This window comes from Rattus norvegicus, chromosome 13 (assembly GCF_021556685.1).
Source record: "Rattus norvegicus strain SHRSP/BbbUtx chromosome 13, alternate assembly SHRSP_T2T, whole genome shotgun sequence".
Taxonomy (NCBI): domain Eukaryota; kingdom Metazoa; phylum Chordata; class Mammalia; order Rodentia; family Muridae; genus Rattus; species Rattus norvegicus.
The window spans coordinates 71,654,832-71,679,813 of NC_141546.1; the positions used below are offsets into that span (position 1 = coordinate 71,654,832).

At 44.7% G+C, this 24,982-nt stretch overlaps 1 protein-coding gene across 18 annotated transcripts in view; it reads right to left on the reverse strand.

Moving 5' to 3' along the window:
• The window catches only part of Ralgps2 (Ral GEF with PH domain and SH3 binding motif 2), a 180,247-nt gene that overhangs the window by 137,372 nt on the left and 17,893 nt on the right, over positions 1–24,982 (reverse strand). For 8 of the 18 annotated variants that reach the window (XM_087580905.1, XM_087580891.1, XM_087580881.1 and 5 more), the window contains one exon: positions 13,292–13,364. The gene's annotated coding sequence lies outside the window, so the exon portion shown is untranslated. Of the gene's footprint in view, positions 1–13,291; positions 13,365–13,751; positions 13,925–14,634; positions 14,792–24,982 lie in introns of all 18 variants that reach the window. The other 10 variants (XM_087580904.1, XM_087580896.1, XM_087580883.1 and 7 more) reach the window with 2 other exon arrangements.

Here is a 24,982-nt window from a genome sequence, read left to right on the forward strand (position 1 = left end):
CAGGCCTGTGCCACCACACCCTACTCAAAGGTTTTAAAAAAAACCAAACAAACAAAAAAAAAAAAAAAAAAAAAAAAAAAAACCAGGAAAATTGGGGCTGGGGATTTAGCTCAGTGGTAGAGCGCTTACCTAGGAAGCGCAAGGCCCTGGGTTCGGTCCCCAGCTCCGAAAAAAAAGAACCAAAAAAAAAAAAAAAAAAAAACAAACAAACAAAAAAAACCCAGGAAAATTCTCATTTGAACCAGGTGTGGCCGTAGGGCTGTAATCCTGGCCCCTGAGAGGAAGGCAGTGTTTCTACGAGATCTCCTTGCTTTAGACAACTGGCGCACATTTTTTCCTACATCATTTTCTTAAAAAGAAAAAAATAAAGATGTAATTACATGTCTATTGTGTATGTGTGTCTGTACCCAAGCTCTGGTCGTCAGACTTGCTGCAATCCCCTTTAAGCAGTAAGCCGTCTCTCACCGTAAACAATGAGCTGGTCCTCCTACACCATTTTTGCTCTATCATGAATCCTGACCCCCGCACCACCCAATTCAACGCCCCACACCCCGTGTAGCACCTCGGGAACTGCCATAAGTCAGTCTACCCTACCAATTCACCTCCTGGCCGGTTTACTCAGTAAGTAGTCCAGGTTCTTTGGCTGATTTAAATATGCAAATTCTTGTTTCTCCTTACAAAATAACACTCTGATTGCTCACAACACACCTCCCTCCCTCTCTCTCTGATTCTTAGGATCCAACTAAAGAGCCACCTTCTGCTTCTTCCATGATCTCTCCCTTCACAGAGGTGTGGAGGTCACACATGGAGTCCTCTGGCTTTGGCAGTCTATTAGATAATGGTTTACTGTGCATTTCTTTCCAGTTTTGTAAAGTCCCCCTCACACAGGATCTCCTTGTGTAACATTGGCTATCCTGGAACTTGCTCTTGCACCCAGATTGACCTTGAATTTGCAAGAATCTTCCTGCTTCTGTCCTTCTGGTGGGATTATAGGTATTTGGCACCATGCCTGGCCAAAAACATACATTTCCTAAGTCTCCCAGTAGACTATAAGTTCTTGGACAAGATAATGTATAAGTTTCTTTAGATTCATTTTTTTATTGAGCACTTACAATAGACAGGCCTGACAGCCAATGCCTTATGTAATGTCACTTTAAGTCTCATGATGACCCTGAAAAGTCAGTCTTTTAAAAATACATTTTCATAGTGCACCTCAAAAGTGTTGAATGCCTTGCCCGGGGTCATGCCACTAGGAAGTGGCAAAGTTGGCCTCAGATTGAGGCATTCTGACTCATATCCCCATGGTATATTGTTCCCAATAAACTGCTTCACGTGTTCCTGTCGATCATAGTACAATGTCATATATGTTAATGAGGCTTACAAAACACTGAATGATAACAATGAACCATGCAATATATGAGATACCCAGCACATGTTTAATTTAAAAAGTAATTTCTATAATTTACTTACGTTATGGAAGCTCAAGAATACCAAAGAATTGAACTGCTTTCAGAATCCTTTCAAATAAAAGAAAATTTAAAATGGAAGACTGGGAGGGTGGCTAAGTGGGTAAGAACCCCTTTTCCTATAAGCACAAAGCCATGACTTTGAATCTCCAGCAGCACCCACATGACTGAAATCCTGTAACCCCAGCATTGGAGACCAGAGACAAACAGATTCCAAGAGTGTATTAAAGGGTGGCAGCATTAGGAAGGTCGAGGGCCTTGGAAGAATCTAGCAACCGACAGCCTGAAACGGGCAAGCCAACCTAAGTTCCCACCACAGTTTTAGAGCATTGCAAGATGATTCATCAACACTTCCCTGCCATGTGTAACCAAACATCACTGACAACAAAACCAAAACAAAGTTGTGAGGGAGGGGAAGGGAAGGGAGGGGAGGGGAAGGGAAGGGAAAGGGGAGGGGAGAGGGGAGGTAAGAGGGAGGGAGGGGAAGAAGGGAGGGGAAGAAGAAAGGGGAGGGAAGGGGAAAGAGGGAGAAAAGGGAGGGGGAGGGGAAGGAAAGAAGGGAGTAGAGGGGAGGGGAGAGGAAGAAGAAAGGGGAGGGAAGGGGAGGGGAGGTCACAGCCATTGTAAACAGAGGCCATTTCATGTTGTAGTCAGTTTTTGTTTGAATCTTAGGAATGAACAGTGCTCATACACATTCTCCTTTTCTTGTTTTTTTTTTAAAGATGTGTTTATTTCATTTCATTTCATTTCATTTCATTTCATGTGTATGTGCCTGTGTGTTTATGTGTACCGCCTGCAGCTGTCTCGGAGGTCAGAGAGCACTGGATCTTAGAACTAGAGTTACTGGGCAGTTGCGAGATGTGCGATATGAATTCTGGGAATTCAGATCCCTGGCCGTCTGTAAGAAGATAAGGCACGCTTAAAAGCTGAACCATCCCTCCAGCCATGTCCATTCACTTCATGCCCACTGAAAACCTGGCCCAGGAAACGTGTACATTGTGTGACAGGTTTACTAGACGTGCTGCCTTATGTATAAACATTTATTCACAAGTGAGGACTAAATCTTACACCTCGGTTCGTAGACTTCAAAAGTGTACTGCTCTCTGATAGCGGCTAGCCTTGAACTTTACTTCTGAAGGGGTCTTCTGTGTTAAATGAGCAATACCTATTCAGAGCAATTGAGGCCTGGCCTGAATGGTTACCTTTGGCTGGAGGTGAGTTCTGTGGACAAGGAGAAGCCAAAGCAAGAACACCAGCTCACCTGCAGCTTGCTGGTGGTAAGCAGGGAATAAGGCGTCGTTGGCCAGGCACTCTGCTCCTGATAAATTTTTACATACATAAATCTACTCTTCCTGAATTTGGCAGACAGGATCTTACTACAAAAACCAGGCTGACCTCAGACAGACTTATACCTGCCTCTGCCTCCTGAGTGCTGGGAGCAAAGACATGCACGAACAGGAGTGGCTACATTTGGCATCTCTGAAGCTACACTGTCCTCTGTTTTCAGTTTTTATATCGTGTGTGTGTGTGTGTGTGTGTGTGTGTGTGTGTGTGTGTGTGTGTGTGTGTGTTTTCCATTGCTGAGGACAGAGCCTAGGACCTTAACAAATGCTAAATGAGCTCTGTATCACCAACCTTCATCCACAGATGGAGAACTGGCCCTCATAATCCTACTTCAGCCACCACTGTAGTCTTGGCTAAAATGATGGCTCCAAGTTACCGTGAACTGGTAAACACCCTTCCACTGCTCCCAGCAGAGACGCCCAAGGCCATACTCCCTTTCCACTTTCTCTAGGAATGTGGAACAGAATCAGCTGAAACAGTACACTGACTCTGGGAGCCACGCCTCTCCATATATGGGAGAAGTGAGATAAATTAACAGGGGGAGCAAGTCCATCTCCAGTGGAGAATACAAGACAGAAAAGGGACAGAGGCTGCCTGAGGGGTGGCTCCTGGGCCCACCAGCCCGCCTTGTCTATTCTTTGCTCCTGTCCCTGTGCCTGTACCTTAAGCTGGTGTAACTCCTTTCCTTTAACTAGACCATTTGCTAGCTGGAATGTCAACTATGATGTACATACTGTCTCTGACCCTCCTTCCTAAGAACCGATCTTTTATTTATGAATAATCCCACAGTTTATCCCAGTAGAAATAATATTATGGCGGAAACCTGGTAAACTCAGAGTTAGTCATTATTCCCCTAGTAAACCACAGTCAACAATCTTCCTTGCACAGCTAGCATCCCTTACTTTACAATTAAGATAGTATTCTCCCTAGTCTCCATATCCTTTATTCTGATTAGCTAATATCGCAGAAGCGACATTAACTTCGAGCAGCAATTTAGAACATCAGAGACCGTTACTTGCAAATATGCCCTTATGCCAATTTCTGAGCATTTCTTGAATCACTAAACTTAATTTAGATGTTGGCTACTAACCCGATGGTACCAAACCTATACTGTCTCCATTTTCTTCCTTCTGATTCCAAATTGCTGCCCAGGACCCCTGGGTAACTGTGTGGACCGGGCTGCATTTGCCTTGTCCCACGTTGAGCTGGAGACACTGCCTTTCAGACATCAGTCCTCTGCATGCATCACCAACCCCTGGCCATCGATATGCCAGCCACACTCAAGCTACACTCCTGGAGATGGGAACCGGCAGAATTGCTCAGCAAGCAGATCTAACTGGGCTCACTCAGACGGCATTTAATCAGCACACTTCATCCTTTCCCGAGCTGTGCATGGGATAAACCCAAAGTAGGTTCCAAATTCACATTGCAGAATTTCCTGCCATGTCTCTTCAGAGTCTCAGGGAGATTGGCCATGCAAGAGTGTCAGGAAAACCATCTTTTGGCACCTGTGCCCTTTCAGGAGGACAAAGCTGCGTCCCATCCTTCTGTGAGCTCTTTCTGACTTCTTTTCCTCTGGTGTTCAATCTGATGGTCCGTACTGTGTTCCTGCTACTGGGGCAGCAGTATGCGTTCCTTAGGTTTCATAAGCCCCCATGGACGCTTAGCTGTGAAGGTTTTAAGTAAGATGTGAATCCGATTCAACTAACCATACAAAATGTATAATCAGCAAATAATAATCTCCCTCTAAAAAAATAAGAATTAAGATCTAGAGCAAGAAATGGAGAAAAAGGATAAAGACCGAATCCTCAGGATGAGAAATAATTACTTTGTTTGAGGTACTGGGAACTGAACCCAGAGCCAGTGTTCTGCCACTGGGCTCTGCCTACCAGGGAAAGAAAAAAAAAAATTCAACCACTAGTGCAGTATTTATTTTTAAATATTTATTTATTTATTTATTTTATGTATGTAAGTACACTGTAGCTATCTTCAGACACACCAGAAAAGGGCATCAGATCCCATTACAGATGGTTGTGAGCCACCATGTGGTTGCTGGGAATTGAACTCAGGACCTCTGGAAGAGCAGTCCGTGCTCTTAACCGCTGAGCCATCTCTCCAGCCCCCCAGTATTTATTTTTGATAGAAAGCCTTTCAACATAATTCTTCCTATAGTAAGATTTCAGATACATCAGTAAGAGACTCGGAGTTTCCCTGAATGTCATCAGGAAGGAACAAGAATTGTAGCTGGTGTAAAATGAGCCGGGAATGGAGAAGCTGTAACATGTAAGACATCTTTTTTTAAATGAAAACAAAAAAGTGTCGTAAGAGAGACACACAAGGGGTTGGGGATTTAGCTCAGCGGTAGAGCACTTGCCTAGCGAGCGCAAGGCCCTGGGTTTGGTCCCCAGCTCCGAAAAAAAGAAAAAAGAAAAAAAAAAAAAAAAAGAGAGACACACAAAGAGAGAGGCTTAGAAGAATAGTCTGGACAGATACTGGTCACACACCAAAATATTCTTATAGAGGAAAAATGCCAATCTCTTGATAGAGAATTTATTTTCTGAGTGGATCTATCAGCAAGGACAGAGGTGGAGGAGGAGAATCAGGAAATGTCTCGTTGGTCAGTCTGGTTGTTTAATAAGTCCTCAGTCTGGTTCCTCCCTTGCTCTGTCAGTGGTCTCACCAGGCTCTGGGCAACCTGAGTAATTTCTCATCCTGAAAAGTGTGAAAAGACCAACGTCCCCTGCAAGTCCACCCTCGCGCTGGGCATCTGGGTTTCTTCGTACACCAAAGACTAACCCACTTTTACTATGTGCTTAATAGAATTTCTAGAAACCATTGTTGTGCCAGCTGGTGTCACATTTCCACAGAACTTTCTATACTGCATTTTATTTTCTGTTTGTTGACTTTGTTTTAAAAATGAGTTCTCATACAGCCCAGGCTGGCCTCCTCTTCTCCCTGATTCTGATTCAGAATGCTGGGATTATATGCATGTACCACCGTACCCAACTATGGGTAACTCCATGAAACAGACCTCAGTCCCTTGAAGACACGGTTGTCTTGAAATGCAGAGTTCTTTCTGACCCCAGCCCCAGTGTCTTTCACAGGGGAGGCTTTTGCTGACACATAACTAAGCAGCATGAATGTACACTGTTAATGGACAGACTCCTTGGCTTTACATCTCTACATGGTGAATCACAGCTTCTTTAAAGTGTAGCCAGAGCGAGCTGTTTGGTTCCCTGTACTCTTTGCCTCTTGCCTCCCAACTGATCCTGGATTCATCCACCAGGAACAGCAAAGTGTCACCGAGCCTCTGCTTTCCTCCAACCTCCAACCAAACAGCTCGTGTGAGGACAGAGAGGACAGTTCCCAATTACCGATTTCTAACTGGACGGCAGTGTTTACAGACTGAGACTCCATTGCCTTTCAACCTGTATAGCACTTCAGGGCACACTGTGTTGTGTGCGCTGTATGTACTGTAGTGTGCGCTCTGTAGTGTACGGCACATTAAATTCACATCGCTTTTTCGTTTGTTTTCAAGAGAAGGTTTCTCTGTGTATCCCTTGCTGGAAGTCACTCCGTAGAGCAACCAGGCTGGCCTTGAACTCAGAGATCTGCCTGCCTCTGCATCCGGAGTGCTGGGATTAAAGGCCTGTGCCACCGCCCTGGGTTCCCCCATCACTCTTCTTATTTCACTGAATATCATTGGTTCTGAAGGTTAAACTGTGAACTGGAAATGCTGGAATTTGGAGACTAGTGACCTAGTTCTGTCTGTGTCATTTGCCCAAATAGTCTACAACCACCACTCCAGTATCTGATTGCAGAACACCAGCTCTGGCCTGTTCAGCTGTAACCTCCCTCCTCAGCAAACAGGCAGTCCCCAACTCACAAGTTCTGTTCAAAAAGGCTACAGAAGCCTGGCATTCGGAGCTCAGGAATTATTCCCTACTGAAGCAACGTTATAAATGATGGCCAGGACCTCAATACTGTCCACGGAATTTTATTCACTTATAATACAGTTAAATTTGAGAGTAAAAGAGAGGGAAAGTACTTTCTCCTTTTCTGGATACAAGCGAATACTAGACAAAGTTAGTGTGTGTGCTGTGTTTTGGGCCTTCTTCCATTTTCTGTCTGTTTCCTTTTCCCACCTTACTACATCCTTTTACTTGAGGGACCCAAGGGCTCCAATCATAGGAACCCACCCATTCAAGACTTTTCCACCCTGCAAAGGCCGTAGCTTTCTTTCCTTAGTACTTAAAACTCCACCTTCCTCTTCCTCTTGTCCACCTATCACCTCTCTCACTTTTGGTTCCTACTCTGCCCCTAGACTGTCTTCCGTCAAACATCCATTTCCCCCAGGAGATGCCTTTAGCAGATTAGGGGGAAGGGAATCTGACTTAAATTATCTGTGAGAGTAAAACCCAGGGAGAGCTGACAGCTACCTGGGTGTCTGGGGTCATTTCAAGCCTGCTTCAACTCTTTAGCTCCTCAACAAGCCGGTGAGAGAGGAGCAACGAACCCAGCAAACATCGTGGGAAGACTTACACCTGGTCTTTATACTGCACTCAGTAATGGCGGTGGGTGTGAATCTGAGGCAGTCTGAGAGTGATGCTGTGGTCTCTTACTAACTTTTCCAGAGGCTCTGTACTTTGAAAAATGGAGTGCCTCTCAAGCTGAAGGAATCTGTCTACTTCAGGCAGCATCAAGAAGGGAAAGCCATTCAGTAGATTCAGGAAGAAAATCTGGGGTTGGGCAGCCACCAGGCCATTGTGGAAAATTCAAAGGTTTACACGGCACTGTTAGGTGAAATGCAGGGCAGGCTTCGCCTTGGTATTTTATATCATGTTCCTTCCCACAGGCACAACCTGTGAAGATGTTCCTAGCCAAGCTGGAGTAGGGACTGTTTTGTTTTGTTGAGACGGGGTCTCGCTATGTAGTGGTAGCTGGCCTGGAGATCAGTCACTATGTAGACCTCACAGAGATCTAGCAGTCTCTGCTTCCCGAGTGCTGGAATTAAAGGCATATACTACCACACCCAGCTTCTAATTCCCTTCATTCTTTCATTCTACCTTTCTCTTCCCAATTTTGGCACAGATACAGATGTCACACATGGTTGAGCCAGGCATGGTGGCGGTCACCTTTAATCCCAGACTCAGGAGGCAGAGGCAGGTGAAATTTCTGAGTTAGAAGGCAGCCTGGTCTACAGAGTGAGCTCCTGGGTTACATAGAGTACACAGAGAAACCCTATCTTGAAAAACAAAGCAAAACTAAAAACAAAAACAAAAAAAGAGAAGTGGTTGATAATGCTCTTAGAAAGGCATCAGGAAACATGAGGACAGGCTAATAGCATCAATGTGCTGATAAATGACAGTCAGCTCTGGTCTGTGGTATGCTGAGGTCCTCAGAACACACGTCCTGGGGGCAGCTGTTCCTCAGGGCCAGCTTTGGTATGCAGACAGGCAGACGCTTTGACTCCACAGACTCCCTGATGACACTTGGGCCACGTGTGGCAGGTTGTCCTTTTGTTTTTCTTTTCTTTTTTCTTTCCTTTTGGTGGTAGTGGTGGTTACTGGGGATTGAACCCAGAGCCTTGCATAGGTAAGGCAAGCGTCTAACACTGAGCTAACATCCAATGTTCGTTTATGATCAGAATTCTAAGCAAGTTTGGCTGGCTGTGGTGTGGGGCTGGGGAACATGGCCTTCACACCCCACATCTTCTCCCAGCAAGCTTCACTCTGTTCCTCCCTCTTTACTGGGGACTTTGCCTGTTGTGGCCACCATGTTGCAATGGAAGTGGCTGTGGGATTTATTTTATTTTTTTACTCATTTATTTTAATCCTGATGCTTCCCCTCCTGGTCACCCCCTCCAGGTTACCCCTTCCCACAATCCTTCCCCCATCCTCCCTCCTCTTCTCCTTTAAGCAGGTGGGGGCCCCCTCCATTCTGGTACTTCTAGTCTCAGCAAGGCTAGGCCCTCCCTCCTCCGTTGCTAGCCAGACAAGGCGGCCCAGCTAGAAGAACAGATTCCCACGCACAAATTTCTAGACCTGGACTTTGATGCTTGTGACATCATTTGGGAGCCCTTGAGCTGTCTCACAAAAAACAAACCAAGAACAAACAGACAGACAAACAAACTCCTGACTGTCCTCTGCAGGAGAATACTGGGAGGTTCTAAAGGAATCAAGATTTCGGGTACAGAAGTCCCACTATTTTAAGCACTTCTGCTTCAGTAAGGTCATCTTGGACTCTCCTATATACACGGCAGTCAGTTCTTCCGGCACTAGCTAGAGTAGAGGCTGTAACTCTAGTCCACCCCACTGAATCATGAAAATAATAAAATGTTGGTCATTTTTAGTCTTTTAATGGAATGGTTTCTTGTACAATGATATGTACTGTGGCATAGTGTTCGTAAAAAAAAAAAAAAAAATCTATCCCATATCAAACTAGAAAATGTTCCCTTTAAGATTCACTACCAAGTTACCATCTCAACCTCTGTTTAACTCCAAAAAGCGGTCTTCCCAGAGCAATCAGACAGAGACAAAGGCATGAAGATTGGAAGGAAAGAAACTGAGGAATATTGCAGAGAATCTATAGCTGCAGTTGCTAGATATCAAGAGGTTCACAGGGTTGATGGATTGAGAAAGAGCTATACTACTACCTACATGCTGGAAACAGTAAGAAAATGAAAGCAAAATAGACATTAAAAACAATCTTTATATAAGTAAATGTAACAAAATAAGTACATGATTTATAAAAAGTTCTTTAAGTTTATTGGTCGTTAAAGATGATCCCTACAAATAAAAAGATACTTATCATTGTAGGTTTCACGAATCTCGGTCTCAGCATATTACTTCTACCCAAACTGTTCTAAAGGTTCGCTGTGTGTCAATTCAGCCAAAAGTTTGGTGTATTTCTGTCCCTTTGGAATTTGATAAGCTATTTTAAAAATAGGCACATGGCACCTTATAAACTAGCCAAACTTCCTGTAAAGCTAGAGTGATTAAGAGTGTGGTGTTAGTTCAAGAATAGACAAATTGACCAATAAAACAGGATAAAGAGCCCATAAAAAGACCACACAGGTATGCAAAGTTGAATTCTGTCAATGTGGTAAGTACAGGCAATAGTGCAGGGTCTGTCTACATACTCAAATCAACTCCAAATAGTTATAACAGTCAAAACAATAAATATTTAAGAAAAGGTCTCACTGAAGCAGGAGCTCACAGATTTGGCTAGAATGGTTGGCCAGCAAATTCCCAAGATCCTCAGGTCTCTGTTTCTCCAACACTGGGACCATAGGTAAATGCCTCACCTCTGTGTGTGTGTGTGTGTGTGTGTGTGTGTGTGTGTGTGTTTCTGTATGTCTGTCTCTGTGTGTATGTGTGTATGTGTGTGTGTGTCTGTGTCTGTATGTCTGTCTCTGTGTGTATGTGTGTATGTGTGTGTGTCTGTGTCTGTGTCTGTATGTCTGTCTCTGTGTGTATGTGTGTATGTGTGTGTATGTGTGTGTCTGTCTATGTGTGTGTGTGTGTGTGTGTGTTTGTGTGTGTGTACATGTGTGTTCTGTTATGTGCCAGGGACTGAACTTAGGTTCTCATGCTTGTATAACAAGCACTTTACTGAGTTATATTTCTAGCTTCCTCATCCCCTGCCCCAACCATAAAACTTTTAGAAAATAACTCAGGGTAATACCGTCATAATTTCTAAGTAGAGAAACAGTTCTTTCCTCTTCCTCCTCCTCTACCTCCTCTACTCTTCCTTTTCTTTCTCATTCTCCTCCTTCTCCTCTTCCTCTTATGCGTTCTCCCCCTCTTCTTTCTCCTGTTTCCACAATACCTTTATGTTTTATTTTTGTTTCAAGTTTATGTGGTGTACTGTAAAGAGAGCAGGAGGCAGGGTAGGAAGAATGGCCTGCCTACAGAAGGATTTCTTTAGCAAGACTGGATTTTTGTTTCTTATTTTTGAGACAGAAGTTCACTTTTTATTCTAGACTGCTCTCTAACCTCCAATCCTCTTGCTTCAGCTTCTAAGTACAAGGGATTATAAGTATAGGCCTCCAAACCTGGCTCGAACAAGTCTTTAAAAACAAACTAAGCCAGGCAGTGGTGGCACATGTCTTTAATTCCAACACTTGGAAAAAGGAGGCAGGCAGATCTCTGTGAGTTCGAGGTCAGCCTGGTCTGCAAAGTAAGGTCCAGAATAACCAGGCATACACAGACAAACCCTGTCTCAAGGGGAAACAAAACAGCAGCAACAACAAAAAACAACCAGCCAGCCAGCCAACCAACCAACCAGCCAGCCAACCAACCAACCAACCAACCAACCAGCCAACCAACCAACCAACCAACCAGCCAACCAACCAACCAACCAACCAACCAACAAATCAACCAACCAGCCAACCAGTCAACCAACCAACCAACCAACTAACCAACAAATCAACAAACCGGCCAGCCAACAAATCAACCAACTGGCCAGCCAGTCAACCAACCAACCAACCAACCAACCAACCAACCAACCAACCAACCAATCAACCAGCCAGCCAGCCAGCCAGCCAGCCAGCCAGCCAGCCAGCCAGCCAACCAACTAACCAATCAGCCAGCCAGCCAACCAACCAACCAACCAGTCAGCCAGCCAGCCAACCAACCAACCAACCAACCAGCCAGCCAGCCAGCCAACCAACCAACCAGCCAGCCAGCCAGCCAACCAACCAAAAACCCACCACAAACTAAAAATATTAAAAATAAATAAGATTAATGTTTAACCACCGACTATTAAAGACGAGCCCGCAAACTTGGAGAAGATATTTATAAAACATAACTGGCAAATAATTTAAGCCAGAATACAAAAAATTATCTCCTCCAAAGCAAATCAGAAACAGAAACAAAGCCACATTAGAGTGAGCATTTTTCAAAGGAAGCCCCAAATGCTCAACAAACACACGAAGAGCTATTTAACCTTATTGCAATAGGAAAATGTAAATTGTTCTCATAATGTGCCAGGACAGGTTTATATTGGAACATGAATCTGGCCTGGAACCCCCCTGGGTCTCAATGCCTGGTGAGCCTGCTCAGGGCAGAAGCATCCCGAAGCCATTGGATATAGAGCATTCACCAGTGACTTATTCATTTACAGAATTGTTTGTGGCCCACGGAACTCCAGAAGACTGTATCCCAAACTCAATTCCTCCTTTGCCAGACCTTTGGACCACTTCTATCACACTCTACTAAAAGGGATTTGCACCAGAGTCTTAACAGATTGCACTAAGAATATCTTAATTTTGCAGATTTTTTAAATGCATAAATGTGTGGTCATATTACCAAGATCCCACTAACCATGATATGGAAGGGACTTTTGTAAGGGACCGTAAAACATAAGCTTTTGCTGTATATGACATATGGGGTAAAACCAATGGCTTTGTCATGCCAAATAAGTGCTCTAACCTTGAGCTATGTCCCCAGTCTTTAGAATTTTGAGACAGGTTCTATTCTTTAACTTACTCTGTCCTTGAACTCACAATCCTCTTGACTCCGACTCCTAAAGGCTGAATTACAGGAATGTGCCTCCATGTGTGGCTGAAGTTTATGCTTTAAAAACCTCAGTATATCTAGCCGGCTGGTGGTGGCGCAATCTTTAATCCCAGCACTTGGGAGGCTGAGGCAGGTGGATCTCAGAGTACAAAGACAGCCAGGTAGGTGTTCACGACAGACAAGGCTATTAAACAAAGAAATCCTGTCTCAATAAAACCAAAACTGGGGGCTGGGGATTTAGCTCAGTGGTAGAGCGCTTACCTAGGAAGCGCAAGGCCCTGGGTTCGGTCCCCAGCTCCGAAAAAAAGAACCAAAAAAAAAAAAAAAAAAAAAAAAAACCAAAACTGACTAACCAGACGAACATCGGTAAGTCTGCTCTCGGGCTCCACAAGTGTTTGCTGAATGTGCAGATGCGTCATGTCAGGCACTGTGATCTGGGCCTCTCTCCTGTGAAACTCTACCAGTGTCGGTATCATTCCTTTTTCTAATTCCATGTTCATCGTATCTTCTGGATCCGACAGATTCACTGCAGGGTCCTCATCACAGAGGAACACGACTGCACGGTAGACCCAGGGTCCCTCCCACCGGGATTAAAAAAGATAGATTGTCCATCCCATTTGAATACCAGTCTTTTGGGAGTTTTCATTTGTGTAGCTGGATCCTAAAACTTGGTACTTCATGTGTCCCGACAGAACTCGGTTTCAGAACATACTACACACCGATGCCCACTCTTAAAAAGTAACCCATGGGCCTTGTCATGACAGCCTGGTAGGCCTTTCCCCAGAGAGTTGTATCTAATGCAGGAAGCATACCTCCAAGCTGTGACTCTGATAACTCAAAATTGGGCGAGCAGTTTAGATGAATTAGACACTACACAGGTGAGGTTTTTCTGTTGCCTCATAGCTTTAAAGAAAGTTCATGTTTTCATAAGTTAAAGTGATGAAGAATGTTATTACCTACCAGTATGTCGGGTGTCAATTCATTTTCTCTGTCACCAACTGCTGTGTCAGGTCCAAATGGCCAAGTGTGGTGCCTGTTGACAAGGCAAAGCAGGTGCTGGCCTCTAGGCTTGCTCAGAATCTCAGGTACCAGGTACAGAGTCCCATGATGCCTTTTGGGTTCCTCTCAGCTCTCCCCACCCCATCCCCTCCTCTCCAGCCCAAACCTATCCAGCCCACGGGCTTACTTCCCTCCAAACAGCTCCTTTTTATACAATCTTGCCCTTTCAGCCGCGCCCTGTCTGGCTCCTTCCTCTTTTGTCTCCCTCTCCTTTGACTCTTCTCCTCTTATCCCTAAGGAACACCTCCCAGCCCCACCTCCCACTCAGTTCAGTCTGCTGGCTATGCTCCCTGTACTGCTCTGGACCCTTTCAGTTGCTGCTGTGCTCTCCCTCATGTCTACAATAAAAACCTTCCCTCACCTGCACCTTGGGGCAATCAAGTCCTCATTTCATTCACTGGGTGATTCACTTATTAAAGGCTGGGCTGGGGCCATGGTTCATCTGCTAGAGTGCAAGCATGAAGACCTGGAGTTTGGATTCACCAGAACCGATGCAGACAGCTGGGCACTGTGGCCCATGGTTATAACACAGGCCTGGGGGTGGGGGGCAGAGAGAGGGGTTCTGAAGCTCCCTGGGCAGCCATTCTAGCTGAATCAGTAAGCAGATTTAGGTTCAGTGAGAGACTTTGTCTCAGAAAATAAAGATGGAGAACAACCAAGAAATACTACAGACATTAACCCCAAGCCTCCACATGTAGCTGCGCATGTGCACACCCACGTTAAAAGGTTCATATATCACAAATACACAACACACAAAATAAGTAGGTAGATAGATAAACAGATAGATCATACATACATACATACACACATACATACATACACTATACATTTATTCAGTTTAATGTTTTCCAGGTGAAGGGGTCACATCTACTGAACACTTGCTTGCTGTTGGGGATGCAGGTGGTCAAAGATATCACACAATAACAGAAAAACCAAGATATAAAACTAAAATGGGGGGGTTGGGGATTTAGCTCAGTGGTAGAGCGCATGCCTAGCAAGTGCAAGGCCCTCAGCTCCAGGAAAAAAAAAAAAAACTAAAATGGTGTATGTGTATATGTGGGGTGTGTGTGTGTGTGTGTGTGTGTGTGTGTGTGTGTGTGTACATGTGTGTGTATGCTGGAGTCAACCTCGGGTGTCTTTCCTCAGAAGCCATCCACCTTGGGTTTGGGGACAGGGTCCCTTACTGGCCTGGAACTTGCTGGACAGTTTAGGCTGACTGACCAGTGAACCCCAGGGTTCCTTACCTGCACCTCTCCCGCACTGCATCCTCAAGCCTGTCTCTTTGACCTGGTTTCCTGGGATCAGACTCAGCTCTTCATGTTCACAAGGCAAGCACTCTGCTGATTGAACTATATCCCTCTCCCCAGAGGTGCTTCATATCACATTCACCATCAGGATAACCTGCGGATTGATGACTAGGTCAAACCATTCCTGAGGGCAGATCCTACTTCCTGCAAAAACTTACTTCCGTCTCTTAAATGGGACCTACAGTTTGACATGATTTTTCACAGGGAAATTTAAGCCACAGCACAGGGCAGGATTTTCCACCTTTGGTAAGGAGTCTCAGTTCTAGGTCAAAGACAGCAAGCCCTTTTACAGATGTTCTCATATGGCCCAGGAACATAAAAGCTAGGTGTCAAGATCATAGATTTCCAGTCCTTCGGGCTTTCAGTTCTCTGAGGCAAAGGGCAAAGGACTGGGGCCACGCTCACCACTCAACAGTAGATCCCATCCCTACAGAATTCTCAAGGGTCGAAGCCACAAGGTCATTGCAGCTAGATTGCTCATCATAGACCACAGCATGGGACCAAGGTTAAGTTATTCCACCAAGGTCTTGTGGTAAGGTAGTAGAATTCTAAATTGGGTTTAAGGTGTGATTTTTAAAAACCAGAATGGAGTATGACAGAGGTACATATCCAGGCAGCAGCTAACTGCCTGCCTGCCCCCAGACGGTTTGCAGAAGGGCATTTCGGTCCCTACCACCTCAGCCAAGTGAACAGCTGCTAACAGTTGGAGACAACCGTCCTTCCTTTGAGTTTTGAATTTGCAAAAATTCTTGCAATTAACGATATCAGAGAACGCTTGCTCCTCTTGGTGCCATCCATCATGCACCAGAAGGTAACTGGGACCACCAGCTGTCGTGTAAAAAGGCATGCGCAGCCAGAACAGAAGAGAGCTGAGAGGGGGGCGTAAGACAAAAATCCACTTTCAACACGATGGCATTGAGAGCAAAGTCCCCAGAGACTCTGTCTTGGCTGGATGGGTGAGGAAGGAAAGTACAGCAAACTAAGATTAAAAGACCGAACTTCAGCTCTCCAGGGGTAAAACCGGTGACAGGAAGAGAATGTAACAGACCACCCTAGAAAGATAAAGAAAGGAGCTGGTAATTGCTTCCCAGGAGAGAAGCAAGGGCTGCTGGGTCTGGTGGGAAGACTCTGACTCCACCACAAGGCACTACAGGGCCTCCTGTACATTGAAGCATCCGAATCCTGAAGCATCCATCTGTTTTTCTTTCAATTAATTTCCAAAAAGGAAACTAATGAAGTACTCTTTAAGACTATAGTGCCTTAAAAACCCAATCCTTGTGAAACAGGATCTGAGCAGTTTAATGTCATCCAGAACTAACCTTCACCTTTTACAGAGATTGAAGACGGTGTGGTCAAGCCTGTGCTGCCTGGAGCAGTGTTGGGGAGCAGCCAGCTCTCACCAGAGCATCAAGCCAATGCATGCTTCTCATTCCCTATGGCAACTGCTAAATCCTGTCTGAAACAAAGTATCTCCTTTTTTGGAGAAGGATTAAGTATGGGTACTATCCTGTTTTAACAGCTGTGGTTGCTGTCCCGTTCAATATATAGCAAGGTTCCTCTTTGGGCCAACAGCCCACTCTTGCTGGGGTATTGTGATACATGTGAAAGCAACAGTAAAGATTGTATATGCCCACAAAACCTTGTAGTTGAACCAATTTAAACTTACCCCGTCTAGCTTATAAATGAGTGAGACTCATCCTACCGTTATTTTATTTGGCTTTTACAATTACTGTGGGGGAGGGAGTAACACGTAATCTACCTTTCTAACTGCTGGACTGGCTATTCCCCAGCGGTGTACCCCAAAGACTCGCTGTTTCTCCTTGACATGTGTTTATGAGCCATCTCCTCTCATGATGGCTTCCTCTACCCTTCTGCTCACTTCTCTTCTCTCTACCTGGGACACCCCTCCCCTCAACCAGGTAACTGAAAACACGCCTACTTCTATTCCCTCCAGTAATTGGCTATAGCCATTTTTATTCAACTAGTAGTTCTAAATTAAAAAGTAAGGTTTACACACCAAAAGCTGGTATACAAGGGAATTCACTAGTCCTGAGGCAACTAGACCTTGGGATACAGAATTTAGCATAATAGTACATAGCAACAGACCAATGTCAACAAACTTGTAATTAAATGTATATATACATATCTGTCACACACACACACACACACACACACACACACACACACACAAACATTGTGTTTATTTGTTTGAGAAAAGGCCTCATGTAGTTCAGAGCTTGCCTCAAACTGGTTTTGTTGCAGAGTATGAATTTGAATTTGAACTCCTGAATGACAGAATTACAGTCAGGCACCCTTGAGCCTTTTAAATAGTGTCCCAACCCAGGGCTTCCTGCATGCTAATCAAGCACTCTACCAACTTAGCTACAATCCTCAGGCCCTATATATAACATTTTAAAGGAGAAATATTTCAGCGACAATGTTAATGTCAATAGAAGTCAGATCTATGAAAAGGTGTTGCCAAGGATATTAGGCAACCAATGTATTCTGCATGAGAGGGAGAGGGAGAGGGAGAGGGAGAGGGAGAGGGAGAGGGAGAGGGAGAGGGAGAGGGAGAGGGAGAGGGAGAGGGAGAGGGAGAGGGAGAGGGAGAGGGAGAGGGAGAGGGAGAGGGAGAGGGAGAGTATTGGAAAACACAGCATGCAAGGGTAGGATAGCATAGCAGCCTAGCTCAGAGTCCAAAGCCAGGATACCTAGGGATCTCTATTGCACTACTGAACTAACCATGCAGCCTTGGGCAACTATCTTATCCCCTTTGTGTCTCAGTGTTACCATCTATAAAATGGGGGCAGGGTGAGGGTTGATATCCCAAACTGCAAAAGGTCATTATAAACTGAAGCTGATTTATAGTTAAGGTATCTGGAACAGCAACTGGCCACATGGTAAGCACAGTCAGACATAAATATTTGCCATTCTGCAAAGAAAACTTTGGCAGTGTGGACCATGCCACCAGTCCCCATGTATGAAGATCTATTTTCTCAGACTGTCATAAAGGCCTGGAGGAAACAGTCCTCCATGCTCACAAACAACTCTCTTGCTTACTAACTCAGCTTCCCATATGTCGCTGTGCTGAATGAAATGCATGGTATCTGCCCCCTCCCATAGAGTACATGTAGTGGCATTGGTTTTCATAGCCGCCACTGTGGGGACTGGAGGGGGGCAGTGGTCACTGAGTTTGCATGTCTGGGTACATCTCAAAGCCTAGTTTATAGGTATGCCCAACTGAGGTCTAGAACCTGCACCTGGGTAAAGTTACCAGGAACAGATCACCCCAGAGCCACCTGTGGGACCAGGCAGCCTGAAAGAGGCCTGACTCTATTACTCCACTGTGGGTAAAGAATATTCAACATGTTTGCAGAATATGGCCATTTTGTTTAGCAAAATATTATTTTTTTAAGCTTTTTTATTTTAAAGATTTATTTATATATCTCATGTGAGTACATTGTTACTGTCTTCAGACACACCAGAAGAGGGCATTGGATCCCATTACAGATGGTTGTGAGCCACCATGTGGTTGCTGGGAATTGAACTCAGGGTCTCTGGAAGAGCAGTCAGGGTTCTGAACTGTTGAGCCATCTCTCCAGCCCAAAATATTATTTCTAACATAGTGTTTCTGTAGAGTAATCACACATTTGAAAAGGTGCAGATCATTAAAGACATGTGACAACATTGAGTCAAGAAAGTCAGTGCAAACCCAAAGTGCTGGAGCCCTTTGATAAGGAAAGGACTGATATACTCAGTCTATTCAAAAGTATATTTAAAAACATAACTTTTCTTCTTTAAGATCCTAGGTGTTGGGGTTAGGGATTTAGCTCAGTGGTAGAGCGCTTGCCTGGCAAACGCAAGGCCCTGGGTTCGGTCCCCAGCTCCGAAAAAAAAAAAAAAAAAGAAAAAGAAAAAGATCCTAGGTGTTTAGAGCTTGTATTGACAACAATTTGGAGAACTGGGTGGTTTTCTGAGAGGGCCACTGGAAATGAGATATTCAAACCCTAGCATAATCCCCAGTACAGGTGGACCAATGCGTTCTAATCCAGGCTGCTGAAGACCCACATGACCTGCAGTGCCCTGTCGTTACTGACCAGGGGACTCTCTTCTGAGAACGTGGGGAAGGAGTCACGACAAACCAGAGTTTGTCTGAAGAAGGCAACCAGGGGAAAGATCCAGATCTCTTGTGCCTGTCAGCATATTTTAAGTTGTGAATAACAAAGCAATAGAATTAACCAGGGCTAAGTAAAATAACACACCTATAATTTAACCACACAGTTCTGTATATCACCACCACCACCATCATCATCACCACCACCATCACCACCACTATCATCACCATCATCATCACCACCACCATCACCACCACCACCACCACCACCACCACCACCACCACCACCACCACCACCTGATGTACATAGCAAATTCCAGATCAGCCAGGACTACATAGCTAGACCTTGTCTCACAAAACAAAAACAAACAAAAAGGTAACCGTTGTTCATTATAGAATTAAAAAAACACAACAAAAAACAAAAAAGCAAAAACTACTCCTTACACATATATAAGAGGTGGGCAGCTTGGTCTTCCTGTGGGTGTGTCCCCTAACAGCAGGAGCAAAGGCTTCTCTGACTCTGTTGCCTGCCTTTGGATCCCTTTCCCCTAACTGGGCTGCCTTGCCTGGCCTCAGTAGAAGACTGCACCTACCTAGTCCTATTGCAACTTGTCAGTTCAGGGTGCTCTCCACGGTACCATCTTTCCTCTGAAGAAAAAGGGACGGCGGGAGGAAGAGATGAGAGAGAGGGACTGGGAGGAAGGGAGAGGAAACTTCGATCAGGATGTAAATTAAAAGAATGACTGGAAAAACATATTAAAGCCCCTTTTCGCTTAAAACCTGAGTGATCAAGGCAGATGAAGTGAGTAGGTAGCTAAGAAGGATGAGGTTTAAATGGATGGGGGGTGGGGGTGGGGGGGGCTCAAGTGCCTGTGAAAGGAAGAGCATTTGAACCAGATCATGGAAGTCAGAATGAGCAGAACAGCCAGGGAGTAACCACGTCTCACAGATGCTCTGATGTGCTGAAAGGCTGATTGACAGAATGCTTTGCCGTGTTCTGTTTACATAAATCATCGCACTTCCCTCTATTCCGATCTAACCTCTCCCGATGACGTCACAGCTGGACCTGCATCAATATACGTTCAGTATGCAAATGGTTGCTTTCACCCAATAATTCTATCAGAATCACACACACACAGACATACACATACACACACTCCCAAATTTGCTATTTCATAGACTATAAACTTAAACGATTATGTCTGATCCACGCCTAATATACTCGGTCTGTAATAAGTACGCTTTAATGTTTGTTTTACATTCCACTAACGCATCTCATTTAATGAAAAAATCTTATCTCCGTTTACTGGTAGAAATTTAGATCCTAAGTCTAGTGTTCAAAATCCCATAGCCGAGAAGATGCAGAATAAGAATTTAGAGTTCGAATTAACCAAACCCAGTGTGGGCCTTTGGGCTCTGATGGCAAAGTGTCCTGGGACTTTAAAGCCCAGGAACCACACAGCTCTGAGGAGAGAAGGTATCCCAGCAGAAGGGCATCCTGAGACACAGGAGCCCAGAAACCACACAGCTCTGAGAGGAAGTCGCCTCAGCAGAGGCGTTAGAGCTCCCAGGGGAGAGTATCCCCGCTGAGCTAAGGAGCTCAGGAGCCTCAGACCGCTCCTTCTCTTCACTTCTTCCCTTCTCTTTATTGCTCCTTTTCTTCTTCCAGAGTCACACCAGGACACAAGTCGCATGAAAGAGATTTATTGGAGAGTTCGGGAGGGATGAATCCAAAATTGGCCGCCTAAGCTCCCAAGAGGGAGCAGACAGCAGTAGGGAATTGAATACTGGGCAAAACTTATATAGAGGGTCCTTGGGGAGGGGGAGGGTGGAGTTTTCTAGGGTGAGGATTGATGAGATTTCAAGTCCTGGAGTTGGGGGAGCTCAGGGATTGGTGGGTTTTCCTATGCAGGGATTGGTGGGTTTTTGTGCCCAGAGATTGGTGGATTTTGTTCTGACTTTTCACCTAAAATTAGCATATATTGGGGAGGGTCCCGTTGAGGGGCTGAAGATGATCTTTGTGAGGATTATGACAGTTAGGGAGGTCTGGGTGAGGGCCTGGCTGATGGAGCCCAGCAGGCAGTGCCCTGGCCACTTTCCTGCCCTGAGGGTTTACAAAATATACAAAGTTTACAAAGGGAGCCTCAGGCAGGAGAGCCTTTCCTACTTGAGTGGCGTGAATATCTAATACTCCTTCCTACACATCCCCGCCCTTATGTTCGTGAGTGTGTTTACGGTGTATGCATGGGCTATGAGCGTATGCTTGTGATTCTGTGTGGCTAGCTAGCACACATGTGTTCACAGCAATCCTGAAACACAATTTTTTTCTTATTTGTTGTTCATAAATCATCACAAAATTATCTGGGGAGAAAATGATCCAAAGCAGCAGATGACTGGGTTCTCAGAGGAGCGCCTTTGATGCTCAGGGGCACGGACCACACACAGCCGTGCTCCTTCCTGTCTGCCCTTGTGGATTCGCTTTTGAAGGAGTCGTACAGCGGTGACACATGTGGTTGTTATTTCTGAGGCTTGTGTCAAACGAGTGCTGAGACCTCGTGAGCTTGGCGGTACCTCGTGAACACATTTTTTCTTAATGACTGCTCAATAATGTCCCTCCCCATAAAACAAAACAAGATCCTACTTCCTAAATAACTTCTTTAATCAAGAAGTCTCAGTTAAATATTAAAAAGTTTAATTCTTTTAAAAAAAAACTAAGCTGAATATTCCTTTTTCATTTAGCAAAGGAATTCAATATTTGTTTTTCATTTAGCGTGCTCAGCCTCTGTACTAGGGCCCACGGAAGAACCCTGAGCAGGTCCCAGTAGGTTGGGTGGCTCGTTACAGTCCGTTCTTTAGAGAAACTGGCCTTCACCACATTAAGAACACTCAGTCCCTACGCCCACCCTCATTATTCTCTTACCCCGGAATGACGATTTTTACAACGCAGGCTCTTTTCATTTATCTACTAGTTCTTTTTTTTTTTTTTTTCTTTTTCTTTTTTTCGGAGCTGGGGACTGAACCCAGGGCCTTGTGCTTGCTAGGCAAGCGCTCTACCACTGAGCTAAATCCCCAACTCCTCTACTAGTTCTTATTTGACAACGTTTATCTGACTCATTCTTCCGTCCTCCTCACTGCTGAGTCCCTGATGATTCAGCATGACTCTAGGAGGCAGACTTAATGAATGGATGTCTGCAGAACCCAGCAAAGCCTCCTGCTCTTAAGGTATGGCTACTGCCTTCGACGGACGGTCATGGAAGGAGTCAGGGTTTGTGTGCCTCTGAGGAGCAGTCAACATTTGGTTTTCTACTGCAGACACTTCCTGGGACAGGCTCCATGTAGGGAGAAAGAGACTAATCACGGCATGCTTCAGAGGAAAGACACGTGACCCAAGACACGTGAGCCCTGCCCCGCCCTTCATTTCCCGGGAAGCTCATGCCAATCCACATTAGGCTCAAGGTTCGAGCCAGGCCAATCTGTGCTTTTGCCAGTAAGTTTCAAACTAAATAAAGATATACGTGCCTTTTTCTTTTCTCTTTTCTCCCTCTTCCCTCCCCTTCCACCTTCCCTTTTTCCTTCCTTTCCTCTCCTGTTTCCTTCTTTTCCTCCTCTCCTCTTCCTGCTTGTTCTGTTCTCCCTACTTCCCTTCTTCCTTAGGAAGCTGTAAGGATGCACAGACAACTAGATATCTCCGGTAGAGAAGCCCAGCCCAACCCCAACCCCTAACTCCCCTTCCCCCTCTCACCTCTCCCCCGTCCCCTCCCCTCCTCTGCCCACCCCCCCACCTCCCATACTGAGAGTCTGACAGCAACAGTCAGAAAGGAGGGGTGTGTGATTAGAAAGCCTCAGTGGCCAGGGACCAGTGGACACATCCTTTTCAGGGCTTAACTGTTCAGTGTCAAATCTAGTGTCCTCTTATAAATAACTCCCTAAAACCAAACCAAACCAAACCAAAGGAACCGCGACAGAAACCATCTCTTGGCTGAACCCGAGAATCCTAACCCATAAAAGTGAAGAGATGCGAGCAAGGGGCTTCTGGATAAAAGCATAGAGATTAGGAAAGCTCATAACGAAAGACTACCACGAGAGATCCATAATGGCTTTTATCTCTCTCCACTGTGGTCCTCCTTTACACAGTTAGCCTGCACTTCAAAATGGACAATGAAGTATGAAAATAAATGCTTAGGCTAGAAAGCTGACTGAGGAAAGAGGGACAGGAATAAAGGCAAGGGGACAGAGACTCAGAGAAACCCCATAGGCTTTGCAGTCACTTTGATTTGAATATATAGTTTCTGTTTTACTAGTGGCCTTGAGCACATTGCTTAATATCTTTGAGCCTTTGGCTTTCTGGTCTGCAAACCAGAGATGACACCACTCACTGCTATTGAGAGATGAAATTAAATACAATAAATAAAATCCCTACACAGTGCCTGATGTTTAAAAGATGTTACTTTTTTCTTAATGTTCAAAAGATAATAACAAACTCACCATATACATCTAAAAGAAACACATTCCTGTGTTAATAGTTAATAGTAATTCAAATTTACTCAACAAGCATTTATCAAAGTTGACAATGTAGGTGTTAAGTTAGGACCGTGGATAAAATGGGAAGAATTCCTGTTCACACTCAGCTGAACTCCTTGCAGAGAGATTAAATGGTGGCTCCAACATCTGGAGGTGCTGAAGATAGGGACTGTCCATTGCTCACGTGTGGAGATGGATGGGCAGAAATTGTTTTAGTTATCTGTTGATTGTTGGTGTTGGCCCTGGGGCAGGCATCCTACCGACAGCCCCAGCCCATGAGCAACAATTTCAACGCAGATGTTGCAAAAAGGTCACCGAGAGAGAGCCGAGTTTGAGCAAATGTCTGGCAGTAAAAGAATGATATGACTGTTTAAATGTTTCTTTCCTTATTTGTTCTCTTCGTTTCCCTTTCCTGAATTCGTTTCTTAACGTAAAAATGTTTTAGTATTGGATGTGTGAGTGCAATGTATTGTAGAGGTCAGAGGGAGGCTTGCCCTTATTGGGCAGACACAGGTCATCAGACTTATCCATAGTGCTTCTACCCACTGAGCCATCTGACCGAGCCATCTTGCTGATTTTTAAAATGAGAATTTGCAAATGGATCGTATTTATTTCTATTTTGGAAAACCGCAGCTATTTTCCAGTTTTATTAAAATATAATTGAAAAATACTATCCCATACACTTAAGATATGCACTGTGATAACTTGATATGCACACACATCTGTAATTACTACTGTAATCAAGCTAATTAACACCCATCACCTCACAGAGGCAGGCATGTTACTGACTGAGCTCTCCGCCTAGCCCAGGTTTCTTCTTCTAAAAGGCTAACTATCCCATAGGAATTAAGTCTGTCTGTCTGACTATGTCTCACATTCTTGTTATCCATCCATCCATCCATCCATCCATCCATCCACCTGCTTATTTTGGGGTTGTCCTCAGATCTTGGCTATTGTGTATGTCATAATTATCATAAGCATCAGGATGCAAGACTGATTTCATTTCTTGAGCTGCATATCCAGATGTGCGATTGCTGGATCATTTAACAATTCTATTTTTAACCTTTTGAAGAGCCCCCGCTGTTTTCATCACAGCAATTACACCAATTTATGCTCCATCAACAGCATGCAAGCTTCCTTTCTTCCCAGCCCTGAGAACACTTATCTTTTTGACAACAGCCACTCTAACATGTGGTGATGATAGATATCTCACTGCAGTTTTGATTTGTGTTTCCTTGAAGATTAATGACGTTGAACATCTTTTAAACATGCCTTCTAGCCATGCGCTATCACTTTTAGATAATGTTCGCTTACTCAGATCCTTCACTCAATAGTTGTTGTTGCTGTTGTTGTTGTTAAGACAGGATCTCATTCTCTAGCCCGGGCTGTCCTGAACTCATTGTGTGGTCTATATTGATCTCAAACACACAGCGATCACACTATCTCATTTTCTGAGTGCTGGGGCATGTACCACCATATGCAAGATATTCTGCCCATTTAAAAATTATTCTGCTGCTTGGCTGGTTGAGCATTGAGTTCTTTATATAATTGCTTTATCAGTTCTAACTATTGCATCAAACCCCTGACCAGACATGGGCCAGCAACTCACTGCTGGCCTTGCTGTTTGTCCTTTTGCAGATTGCGTTCTTG